Source organism: Cervus canadensis, chromosome 4, assembly GCF_019320065.1.
Source record: "Cervus canadensis isolate Bull #8, Minnesota chromosome 4, ASM1932006v1, whole genome shotgun sequence".
Lineage (NCBI taxonomy): Eukaryota > Metazoa > Chordata > Mammalia > Artiodactyla > Cervidae > Cervus > Cervus canadensis.
The window spans coordinates 96,904,452-96,918,178 of record NC_057389.1 but is presented as its reverse complement, the minus strand read 5'-3'; the positions used below and the strand labels follow the sequence as shown (position 1 = coordinate 96,918,178).

At 39.2% G+C, this 13,727-nt stretch overlaps 1 protein-coding gene and 1 long non-coding RNA gene across 4 annotated transcripts in view; both read right to left on the bottom strand.

The window, feature by feature from the left end:
* The window catches only part of RNF130 (ring finger protein 130), a 140,126-nt gene that overhangs the window by 47,173 nt on the left and 79,226 nt on the right, over nt 1–13,727 (bottom strand). The window lies entirely within an intron of this gene.
* Nucleotides 1,856–12,422, bottom strand: LOC122440579. Its single transcript, XR_006269127.1, has 3 exons — nt 12,266–12,422; nt 9,659–9,661; nt 1,856–1,917 (listed from the first exon to the last, which is right to left on the bottom strand). It is a non-coding gene; the product is annotated as an uncharacterized LOC122440579 (long non-coding RNA).

The following is a 13,727-nucleotide window of genomic DNA, read 5'->3' as shown; positions in this document are numbered from 1 at the left end:
AAGAAGACACAGGAAAAGTAGATTTGGAAGGAGAAATCAAGAGTTCAGTATTGGGTGTATGAAGTTTGAGGTCAAGTATCATGAGAACTGACTACTAGAGGTGGGAAGTACAGGTCATGGTGGCCTCGACAATAATCATACAGTGGATGAATAGGAAGAAAAGCCTGATGGAGTGGCCTTCAACTGGGACAAGGTGGTGATGTCAGGGCAGCTTTTTAAATCTTACCAAATTTCCTCATAAAATGCAGAGAAAGTAAAAGCCTGCAAACATCTTCGGCAAAGCCAGGTGGAAGAGTATCTCATAAACCCCAGACTACAAGTAGGTGGGGTCAGACCACCAACTGCAGCATTATTCTATGGATACACAATCAGTAATTGTGTTAAGGTAGTAGAGGAAGAGGTTCTGACAGTCCTAAGAGCTTTGCCCATCCACTATGACGCTCCCATCAGTCTTTCACCTGATTTTTAGCACCCAGAGATGATCAGTATAAATCTATCATTTCACTGAGGGTTATGAAATGGTGATTCTCTAATTCGTAATTCATTCATTAGTTGGAGTTCTTCTATAAAGAAGTTTCCCTCATCAACTAGCTGGTTACTATGCAATACAATTTGTACAGAAAAAAAAATATGTTTTAAATAGTCAGTTTTTAAAAATTGATTTCCAGAATAACTACTTTCTGTTTGGTTCTAACTACTTTCAATTACAATCAATTGCAATATTTATTCCCTGAATGCTCAGTCTTATCTTTGACGAATATGGTCTTATCTATGACCAATATGACCAACCTGGCACCCAGGTCCTTCTGATATCACCATAACAGAATTCAGTAGTTTCTTGCTATCTTAAAAAATATTCATCTTATATACTTGCTGTCCTAAACCTAAAGTATGCCTTTTCTCAAAGGATCCCTAAGCTTTTTTGACTGGGATATGATATTTGAAAATAACCCTAAGCGGTTTGAGGATGGAATGGAACAGAGATTGATTATTCTCAGTTCAGTTCAGTCGCTCAGTCATGTCTGACTCTTTGTGACTCCATAAACTGCAGCACACAAGGCCTCTCTGTCCATCACCAACTCACAGAGCCGACCCAAACTCATGTCCATTGAGTCGGTGGTGCCATCCAACCATCTCATCCTCTGTTGTTCCCTTCTCCTCCTGCCCTCAATTTTTGCCAGTATCAGGGTCTTTTCAAACGAATCAGTTCTTCGCATCTGGTGGCCAAAGCACTGGCGTTTCAGCTTCAACATCAGTCCTTCCAAAGAACACAGGACTGATCTCATTTAGGATGGACTGGTTGGATCTCCTTGCAGTCCAAGGAACTCCCAAGAGTCTTCTCCAACACCACAGTTCAAAAGCATCAATTCTTCCATGCTCAGCTATCTTTATAGTCCAACTCTCACATCTACTACATGACTACTGGAAAAACCATAGCCTTGACTAGACGGAATTTTGTTGACAAAGTAATATCTCTGCTTTTTAACACGCTGTCTAGGTTGGTCATAACTTTCCTTCCAAGGAGCAAGTGTCTTTTAATTTCATGGCTGCAATCACCATCTGCAGGGATTTTGGAGCCCCCAAAAATAAAGTCAGCCACTGTTTCTCCATCTATTTGTCAATAAGTGATGGGACCGGATGCCATGATCTTAGTTTTCAGAATGTTGAGTTTTAAGCCAACTTTTTCACTCTCCTCTTTCACTTTCATCCAGAGGCTCTTTAGTTCCTCTTTGTTTTCTGCTATTGGAGTGGTGTCATCTGCATATCTGAGGTTATTGATATTTCTCCCAGCAATCTTGATTCCAGCTTGTGCTTCATCCAGCCCAGCGTTTCTCATGATGTACTCTGCATATAAGTTAAATAAGCAGGGTGACAATATACAGCCTTGACATACTCCTTTTCCTATTTGGAACCAGTCTGTTGTTCCATGTCCAGTTCTAACTGTTGCTTCTTGACCTGCATACAGATTTCTCAGGAGGCAGGTCAGGTGGTCTGGTATTCCCATCTCTTTAAGAATTTTCCACAGTTTATTGTGATCCACACAGTTAAAGGCTTTTGTGTAGTCAATAAAGCAAAAAGATGTTTTTCTGGAATTCTCTTGCTTTTTCAATGATCCAGCAGATGTTGGCAATTTCACCTTTGGTTCCTCTGCCTTCTCTAAATCCAGCTTGAACATCTGGAAGTTCACGGTTCATGTATTGCTGAAGCCTGGCTTGGAGAATTTTGAGCATTACTTTGCTAGCATGTGAAATGAGTGCAATTGTGCGTAATTTGAACATTCTTTGGCGTTGCCTTTCTTTGGGATTGGGATGAAAACTGACCTTTTCCAGTCCTGTGGCCATTGCTGAGTTTTCCAAATTTGCTGACATGTTGAGTGCAGCACTTTCACAGCATCATCTTTTAGGATTTGAAACAGCTCAACTGGAATTCCATCACCTCCACTAGCCTTGTTCATAGTGATGCTTCCTAAGGCCCACTTGACTTCATATTCCAGGATGTCTGGCTCTAGGTGAGTGATCACACCATTGTGACTATCTGGGTCATGAAGATCTTTTTTGTACAGTTCTTCTGTGTATTCTTGCCACCTTTTCTTAAAATCTCCTGCTTCTGTTAGGTCCATACCATTTCTGTCCTTTATTGAGTCCATCTTTGCATGAAATATTCCCTTGGTATCTCTAATTTTCTTGAAGAGATCTCTAGTCTTTCCCATTCTATTGTTTTCCTCTATTTCTTTGCACTGATTGCTGAGGAAGGCTTGCTTATCTCTCCTTGCTACTCTTTGGAACTCTGCATTCAAATGGGTATAGCTTTCCTTTTCTCCTTTGCTTTTCGCATCTCTTCTTTTCACAGCTATTTGTAAGGCCTCCTCAGACAGCCATTTTGCTTTTTTGCATTTCTTTTTCTTGGGGATGGTCTTGATCCCTGTCTCTTGCACAGTGTCACAAACCTCTGTCCATAGTTCATCAGGTACTCTGTCTATCAGATCTAGTCCCTTAAATCTATTTCTCACTTCCACTGTATAATCTAAGGGATTTGATTTAGGTCATACCTGAATGGTTTAGTGGTTTTCTCCACTTTCTTCAATTTCAGTATGAATTTGGCAAGAAGGGGTTCATGATCTGAGCCACAGCCTGCTCCTGGTCTTGTTTTTGCTGGCTGTATAGAGCTTCTCCATCTTTGCAAAGAACATAATCAATCTGATTCCGGTGTTGGCCATCTGGTGATGTCCATGTGTAGAAGCTTCTCTTGTGTTGTTGGAAGAGGCTGTTTGCTATGGACCAGTGCGTTCTCTTGGCAAAACTGTATCAACCTTTGCCCTGCTTCATTTTGTACTCCAAGGTCAAATTTTCCTGTTACTCCAGGTGTTTCTTGACTTCCTACTTTTGCATTCCAGTCCCCTATAATGAAAAGGACATCTTTTTTCGGTGTTAGTTCTAAAAGGTCTTGTAGGTCTTCATAGAACCGTTCAACTTCAGCTTCTTCAGCATAACTGGTCAGGGCATAGACTTGGATTACCATGATATTCAATAGTTTGCCTTGGAAACTAACAGAGATTATTCTGTCGTTTTTGAGATTGCATCCAAATACTGCATTTAAGACTCTTTTGTTGACTATGATGGCTACTCCATTTCTTCTAAGGGATTCATGCCCACAGTAGTAAATGTAATGGTCATCTGAGTTAAATTCACCCATTCCAGTCCATTTTAGTTTGCTGATTCCTAGACTGTCAACGTTCACTCCTGCCATGCCCTTTTGACCATCTCCAGTTTGCCTTGATTCATGGACCTAACATTCCAGGTTCCTATGCAATATTGCCCTTTACAGCATCAGACCTTGCTTCTGTCACCAGTCACATCCACAACTGGGTGTTGTTTTTGCTTTGGCTCCATCCCTTCATTCTTTCTGGAGTTATTTCTCCACTGATCTCCAGCAGCATGTTGGGCACCTACCTACCCGGGGAGTTCATCTTTCAGTGTCTATATTATTCTCTAAAGGATGTAAAATAAATTTCTAATTTTGTCATTCCTTTTGTATTTATTAGTTGGAATTCTTCTATTAACAGAGGTATTCATTGTTACTGAGTTGTCACTGCCATGGACAAAGGAGCTCTGTATATTTTAGGAATAGGAAAATGTAAACCAAGAGTCCATACTGACATTTTCAACTCAATAATAAGATTAAAGGATTATTATTTAATTCCTTTAATTTAAATATTTATTCTCTTATTCTTGGCTTCTAGTATCATTAACACAATTATTTATTTGCTTTATCTTACACTCTACATATAATAGTTTCAAAACAACAATCAATACTACCAACAATAAGACTATTAAATGTAGTTCAGACTCTTTTTTTATCCTTAGAATGTGACCCAACAGAAATGTACTGTCAAAAAAAGCCTCCTAAAACATGGCTAGAAGTGGTTAATAGCCATTTCTCTATGTGCTTATGTTATCATCTTGAAACACACTTAGGTTCTATTTGTTTTCAATTTTGATGATTCCTTTTCTTTTTAAAAAATATTATCTAAAACACTTAGATGGTTCCAAAGTCAAAACTATAAAACCAGTACAGGGAAGTCTCTATCCATCTCTGTCTCCTCCACCCTGTTTCCTTTCCCCCGAATAACTCTTTATGTTAATTCTTGCTTTATCCTTGCACTGTTTCTTTTGAAAATTAAAGCACATATATGTGCATGTAGATATATGCATACCAATATATATTAATGTTTTCATGGTCCTGCCTTTCTTACAATAAATTGGCATGTTAAAACTATTCTGCACTAAGAGGTCACCCCACAGCAGCATCCAGAGAGCTTTAGAGACCATTCTCTTTTATTAATAAATTAGTATACGTCTATTAATATATACTGATACTATCCAAGCGTTTAGAGTGTTTCATGTGTAGAGTACCGGTTTATTCAAGCAAACTCCTATTGAGAGACATTTGAGAGGTTCAAGTCTTTTATTATTATAAGTAATATCACAATGAGCTGTATAACAAGTATGTCATTTTTTATACTTTTGCAAGTTTATCATCAGGCTAATTCCCTACCAGTGAGATTAATAAGAAAAAGGATAAGTGCATACGCATTTTGCAAGACATTACAAAGTCCCATTTCCTCACCACAGGAACTGTACTATTCTGTATTCCCATCATCAATGTATACTGTCAAATCTTAGAATTTTTTTTTTGGTCACACTGATTAATAAGAAATGGTATCTCAGTTTGGTTTTAAGTCATACTCAACTTGTGAATGTGGCTGAACATCTTTTAACATTCTAAAAAGCATCTGCATTTCTTTTCAGTCAACTATTTCGCTTTTGCCCATTTTCTTCCATCAGGTTTCTGTTTTTTTTGGGGGGGAGAGAGTAGGTCTCCTTTATGTAATCAGTGTCACTAGCCCTTTGTCTCTAATGTAAGCTGGAAATATCTTCTCAGTTTGTCACTCACTTTTTGATTGTCTTCTCATTTTTTTCTTTAAAATCAAGTCAAATTTATCATTCTTATCACTTTACTGGATTTTGAGCCGTAATTTAAAGTTTTCCAAATTCTCCATCAAAAAAGGAAAAATAGCCCACATTTTCTTCTATTAATCGTAGTTTCATTGTTTATAATTACATCTTTGACTCATTCAAAATTTATCCTCATGTACAACTGAGGAATGGATCTAATTTTATCTTTTTCCAGTTGTCCCAAATAATTTATTAAAAAGTTCATCTTTCTCCACTGATTTGAGATATTTTATATTAAATTTCCATATTCAGGTGTGTCTATTTTTAGGTTTTGCATTTTGTTCTACTGCTGTTTATTCATGGATTAATTCCTAACACTCTTTGAAATAAGAGGTTTTGGTAATCTTGAGAAAGACCAATGGAGTTGGAGGAACCAAGTTCCCTGACTTCAGACTACCCTACAAAGTTACAGTCATCAAAACAATATGGTACTAGCACAAAAACAGAAATACAGGATAGAAAACCCAGAAATAAACTCATGCACCTATGGCCAATTAATCTGTGACAAAGGAGGCAAGACTACACAACGCTGGAAAGACAGTATCGTCAACAAATAGTGCGGGGGAACACTGGACAGTTACATGCAAAAAAATGAAATCATTCTTTAACATCATACAGAAAAATAAGCTCCAAATTGATTAAAGACCTAAATGTGAGACTGGACACTATAAAACTCTTAGAGGAAAACACAGGTAGAACCCTTTCTGACATAAATCGCAGCAATATCCTTTTCAATCTGTCTCCCAGAATAATGGAAATAAAAACAAAAATACACAAATGGGACCTACTTAAACTCAAAAGCTTTGGCACAGCAAATGAAACAATAAACAAAATGAAAAGATAATCTACAGACTGCAAGAAAATATTTGCTATTAGTGTGACCAACAATGGATTAGTCTCCAAAATTTACAAAAAGCTTATGACACTCAACAGCATCGAAACAAACAAACTCATCAACAAGTGGACAGAAAACCTAAACAGACATTCCTTCAAAGAAGACAAACAGATGCCAAGAGGCACATGAAAAGATGTTCAACATCACTAATTATTAGAGAAGTATGAATTAAAACTACAATGAGATATCATCTCAGACCAGCCAGAATGGTAATCATCAAAATATCCACAAACTATTAATAAATGTTGGAGAGGGTGTTGAGAGAAGGGAACCCTCTTACACTGTTGGTGGGAATGTAAATAGATACAGTCACTATGGAGGTTCCTAAAAAACTAAAAGTAAAGCTACCATATGACCCTGCAGCCCCTCGGCATCTATCTGGAGAAAAACACAATTCAAAAGGACACATGCACCTCAATGTTCACTGCAGCACTGTTTACAATAGCCAAGACTTGGAAACAATGTAAATGTCCATTGACAGAGGAATGGAGAAAGAAGATGTGGTATATATATACACTAGAATATTACTCAGCCATTAAGAAGAATGAAATAATGCCATTTGCAGCAACGTGGATAGACCTAGACACTGTCATGCTGAGTGAAGCAAGTCAGAGGAGAAATATCATATCTGTTTTATGAGGAATCTAAAGAAATGATACAAGTGAATGTACTTACAAAACAGAAAGAGACTTACAGACTTAAAAAACAGTCTTATGGTTGCTGGGGTAAAGGATGAGCAGAAGGGATAGTTAGGGAGTTTGGGATGGACATGTACACACTGCTATATTTAACATGGATAACCAACAGGGATATACCTATATCAATACCTATAACTAATGTATAGCACATAGAATTCTGGTCAGTGTTATGTGGCAGCCTGGATGGCAGGGGAGTTTGGGGGAGAATGGATCCATGTGTATTTATGGCTGAGTCCCTCTGCTGTTTACCTGAAACTATCACATTATTTGTTAACTGGCTATACCTCAATACAAAATAAACAGTTAAAAAAAACCAAGGATATACTGCACAACACAGGTGATATAGCCAATATTTTATAATAACTATAATGGAATGTAACCTTTAAATATTATAATGACTATAATGTACATCTGTAATTTATATAAATACTGTAAAGCAACTGTACTTCAATAAAAATAAATAATTTTTTAAAAAGGGCTTTTCTATTGTCAATAAACAAAATATTATTTAAAAAAATAAATAAGAGGCTTTGGAACTTCCCTGGTGGTCCAGTGGCTAAGACTTCACACTCCCCATGCAAGGGCCGAAGTTTGATCCCAAGTCAGGGAACTAGACCCCTCATGGTACAACGAAAGATCCTGCATGCTGCAACTAAGAGTTCCCATGCCACAATGAAGACTGAAGATTCTGTGTGCTGCAACTAAGACTTGGTGCAGTCAAGATAAATACTTTTTTTTTTTTTAAATAAGAGGTTTTATAATGTATTATAAAACTTAAGTGTGGCTAACCACCTTTTCATTGCTCCTCTTTTTCAAGCTTTTTCTTAATTCTTCTACATAAATTTTATAACTACCTTATCTAACCCCAGAAAAATATCTGAAGATAAACTTATGAATAAACTTAGGAAGAAATGATGTATTTATTGTACTGAATATTTATATTCAATAGGAAGTAAAATGAAGTTGCTCAGTCGTGTCTGACCCTTTGCGACCCCATGGACTGTAGCCTGCCAGGCTCCTCTGTCCATTGCATTTTCCAGGCAAGAGTACTGGAGTGGGTTGCCATTTCCTTCTCCAATATTCAACAGAAAGAAGGTGCCTTTTCCATTTGCTTAAGCATATATTTAGTCTTTCAGGAGTGTTTTGTAATTTTTCTCATATAGGTTTTATATAATTTTAAAGTTCACACCAGTCGATCCTGAAGAAAACTGGTCCTGAATATTTACTGGAAGGATTGATGCTGAAGCTGAAACTCCAATACTTTGGCCACCTGATGTGAAGAGCTGACTCATTTGAAAAGACCCTGATTCTGGGAAAGATTGAAGGCGGGAGGAGAAGAGGATGACAGAAGATGAGATGGTTGGATGGCATCACCGACACAATGGACAAGAGTTTGAGTAACCTCTAGCAGTTGGTGATGGACAGGGAAGCCTGGCATGCTGCAGTCCATGGGGTCGCAAGTCGGACACGACTGAGCGACTGAACTGAACTGACTGAAAGCTCATACTTGGGCTTTCCTGGTGGCTCAGTGGTAAAGAATTTGCCTGCCAATACAGGAGACGTGGGTTTGACCTCTGGGTTGGGAAGATCCCCTGGAGAAGGAAATGGAAACCCATTTCAGTATTCTTGCCTGGAAGTCCCCATGGACAGAGGAGCCTGGTGGGCTACAATACACAGGGTTGCAAAAGAGTCAGACACAACTTAGCAACTAAACAGCAACAATAAAGTTCATACCTAGACTGATCTACCCATCCGTCCATCCATGGCGTGTTCCCTCCCATTTTACCTTTCAATTATTTCTGTTTGCTAATTTTACATCTTGTTCATTTACTAAATTTTTCTCTTATTTGTTGTAGTTGTTCCATTCATTCTTTTGGGATTTTGAGATTGACCTTCAGATCAACTAAAAACAGTGCTATTTCCCAAGTCTTGTGTGTCTTGCTGCTTTTTCTTATCTAACTGCTTACATCAGTACCTACAGCACAAATTAAACAGCAGAGCAGAACACACGCAGCTCTGTTTTGTCTTGACTTTTAGTTGAGAGTCAGGCACGACTGAGCACCTGAACTAAACTTGGCTGAAATATCTATAGTTTATCCATTAAGTTCATGGCTTTCATGCTGAGTACGTGCTGCTGTGTGTTACTGAACACCTCGAGAGCTGAAGCTGCTCCACCACCCTCTGTATTCCCTAAAAGTCCTTAATGGGTTGCCAAGGTATTTTTTTCAATTATTTACAAATCAGAGTCTGTGGTACTATCTCTGTTTCACCAGCTGCTCTCAGGTTTATTTGCTGGGATTTCCCCTCTGAGTGAAGGCCTTTCCTTCTGATTTTTGGCTCACAGGACCACCCATTTTTTCTTCTGGCTCCCGTTCTGGGAGCTACAGTGCAGGTCTTGCAGCTGCTAGTTGTTTAGCTTGCCCACTCCTTTTCCAGGAGGTACCCTGACTCTTTGGTATCACTGAAGATGCTGTCTGTGGGGCTTCCCTTTTGCTATCCTAGTTCTTCTTCTTTTTTAAAAAGAGATTTGGAAAGAATAAACAAAATACCCACTGCTTTCATTTTGCTCACATAAGAATTCTACTGAAGAATTTCAAACAAAAGAGTTCCATGATGAGATCTGAATTTTTGAGAATTCAGATCTGACCTCCAGAGAAGAATGTATGTGACACAGAAAAGACTGGAGACTGTGAGACCAGGTAGAAATAGTACTTGAAAGAGAAAGAAGGGCCTGAATTAGCTAAGTAGTAGTGAGGCAAGGGGAAAGAACAAAGTAAGAAAGATTTAGGAGGTACAACTGACAGAACCTAATGACGGATTAACGTGGAGGCACGAGAAGAGAGGGAAGTCAGGAATGGCCATTTCCACTTCCTAGTTAGTAACCGGCTCTGTGCAAGAGGCATCACAGAAGATGAGAGACGAAAAGAGTAGAGCAGGCGCTGGTGGAGAACGAGTTGGGCTTTAGCAAGTTGATCTGAATGTATGGAGGGTGTCAAATTAGAAAAGTAAAAGTTGCTCAGCTGCGTTCAACTCTTTGCGACCCCATGGACTGTCCATGGAATTCTCCAGGCCAGAATACTGGAGTGGGTTGCCATTCCCTTCTCCACGGGATCTTCCCAACCCAGGATTCGAACCCAGGTTTCCTGCATTGAAAGCAGATTCTTCACCAGCTGAGCCACCAGGGAAGCCCACCAAAATAAGAGATCGCGCATAAATATTTGGTTATATCATCACTTCCACCTCTAAACTTTCAGAACCTCTTGTGGCAAAACCAATAAGCATCTTTTCCTTGTGTTTGATAATAATGCCAAATATCTTCATTGTAGTATTTTTTCTGTGGACTTGGCGTATGTGTTATCATCTTCTTCTGGATTATCCCTTGAGTTTTAAATATCTCCCTCAATATTTCCCATCACTTTGTGACATGTATACCTCACATCCTGCTGACTTTCAAATATCTAAGATGAAGCACAAATTCCTTTTGTGAAGATAATTTTTTACTAAGATTCCTTACCTTCACCTCACTACCACGCCAGGTTGTTTTTTTAAGATATTGTCTGTGGGGCAAATGCTTTAAATCTACCTTGAGTGCCTAATAACAATATGATAATGATGATATAGTAAGTAAGATTTATTCAGTACACAATGTGCTAGGTACTGTGGTAAGACCTTCACATGTACTGATTCAGGACATCTTCACGATCATTTTATAAGAAGTACATTATTCTCATTTTATAGAAGAAGAGATGAAGCACAGAGAGATTAAGTAGCGGGCCCAGATGGAGGGCTGCTAAGTACGTCCTAACATGACTTCCCAAAAAGACTGGAGGGGGAGACGTTGTTCAGTTGCTAAGTCATGTCTAACTCTTTGCAACGCCATGGACTGAACACACCAGGCTCCTCTGTACTCCACTATCAGCCGGAGTTTGCTCAAGTTCATGTCCACTGAGTCGGTGATGCTATCCCACCATCTCATGCTCTGCTGCCCTCTTCTCCTTTTGCCTTCAATCTTTTCCAGCATCAGGGTCATCACGAATTGAAGCCTCAGTTTCACCTTCAGTCCTTCTAATGACTATTCAAGGCTGGTTTCCTTTAGGATTGACTGTTTGAACTCCTTACAGTCCAAGGGACTCTCAAGAGTCTTCTCCAACAATACAATTCAAAAGCATCAAGTCTTCAGTGCTCAGCCATCTTTATGGTTCAACACTCACATCCATATATGACTACTGGAAAAACCATTAGTTCAGTTCAGTCACTTAATTGTGTCCGACTCTTTGCGACCCCATGGACAGCAGCATGCCAGACTTCCCTGTCCATCACCAACTCCAGGAGTTTGATCAAACTCATGTTCATTGAGTTGGTGATGCCATCCAACCATCTCATCCTCTGTCATCCCCTTCTCCTCCTGCTTTCAATCTTTCCCAGCATCAGGGTCTTTTCTAGTGAGTCAGCTCTTTACATCAGGTGGCCAAAGTACTGGAGCTTCAACTTCAGCATCAGTCCTTCTAATGATATTCAGGACTAATTTCCTTTAGGATTAACTGGTTTGATCTCCTTGCAGTCCAAGGGACTCTCAAGAGTCTTCTCCAACACACAGCTCAAAAGCATCAATTCTTTGGCATTCAGCTTTCCTTATGGTCCAACTCTCACATTCATACATGACTACTGGACGAACCATAGCTTTGACTAGATGAACCTTTGTTGGCCAATAATGTCTCTGCTTTTTAATATGTTGTCTAGGTTGGTCATAGCTTTTCTTGCAAAGAGCAAGCATCTTTTAATTTTGTGGCTGCAGTCACCATCTGCAGTGATTTTGGAGCCCCACAAAATAAAGTCTCTCACTGTTTCCATTGTTTCCCCATCTATTTGCCATGAAGTGATGGGAGCAGATGCCATGATCTTAGTTTTTTTGTCAGTTTTAAGCCAGCCTTTTCACTCTCCTCTTTCACCTTCATCAAGAGGCTCTTTAGTTCCTCCTCACTTTCTGCCATAAGGGTGGTATCATCTCCATGTCTGAGGTTATTGATATTTCTCCCAGAAATCTTGATTCCAGCTTGTGCTTCCTTCAGTCTAACATTTTGTATGATGTACTCTGCATATAAGTTAAATAAGCACGGTGACAATACATATGTCTATCCCAATTTGGAACCAGTCACTTGTTCCATTTCCAGCTCTAACTATTGTTTTCTGACCTGCATAAAGATTTCTCAGGAGGCAGACAAAGTGGTCTGGTATTCCCCTCTCTTTAAGAATTTTCCACAGTTTGTTGTGATCCCCATAGTCAAAGGCTTTAGTGTAGTCAATGAAACAGAAGCAGATGTTTTTCTGGAATTCCTTTGCTTCTTCTGTGATCCAGCGGATGTTGACAATTTGATCTCTGGTTCCTCTGCCTTTTCTTAATCCAGTTTGACCATCTGGAAGTTCTTGGTTCATGTGTTGAAGCCTAGCTTGGAGATTTTTGAGCATTACTTTGCTAGTATGTAAGATGAGTGCAACTGTGCAGTAGTTTAAACATTCTTTGGCCTTGCCTTTCTTTGGGATTGGAATGAACACTGACCTTTTCCAGTCCTGTGGCCACTGCTGAGTTTTCCAAATTTGCTGGCATATTGAGTGCAACACTTAAACAGCATCATCTTTTAGGATTTGAAATAGTTCAGCTGGAAATACATCACCTCCACTAGCTTCATGGACCTTTGTCAGCAAAGTGATGTCTCTGCTTTTTAATATGATGCCTAGGTTTGTCATGGCTTTCCTTCCAAGGAGTAAGCATCTTTTAATTTTATTGCTTCAGTCACAGTTTGCAGTGATTTTGGAGCCCAAGAAAATAACATCTATCACTGCTTCCACTTTTCCCCCTTCTATCTGCCATGAAATGATGGGACCAGAATCCATGATCTTAGTGTTTTGAATACTGAGTTTCAAGCCAACGTTTTCACTCTCCTCTTTCACCCTCATCAAGAGGGTCTTTAGTTCCTCTTTGCTTCTGCCATTAAAGTGGTATCATATGCATATCTGAGGTTGTTGATATTTCTCCTGAAAATCTTTTTGATTCCAGCTTGTGATTCATCCAGCCCAGCATTTCACATGATGTACTCTGTATAGAAGTTAAATAAGCAGGGTGACAATATATAGCCTTGTTGTATTCCTTTCCCAATTCTGAACCAGTCAGTTGTTCCATGTCCACTTCTAACTATTGTTTCATGAGTGCATACAGGTTTCTCCAGAGATAGGTAAGGTGGTCTGGTACTCCCATCTTTTTTAAGAATTTTCCACAGTTTGTTGTGATCCACACAGTCAAAGGCTTTCATGTAGTCAATAAAACAGAAGTAGATGCTTTTCTCGAACTCCCTTGCTTTCTCCATGATCCAACAAATGTTGGCTATTTGCCCTCTGGTTCCTGCCTTTTTGAAACCCAGCGTGTACATCTGTAAGTTCTCAGTTCATCTACTGCTGAAGCCTAGCTTAAAGAATTTTGAGTATAACCTTCCTAGCATGTGAAACGAGTGCAACTGTCCTTAGCTGGAACATTCTTTGGCACTGCCCTTCTTTTGGACTGGAATGAAAAGTGACCTTTTCCAGTCCTGTGGTCACTGCTGAGTTTTCCAAATTTGCTGACAT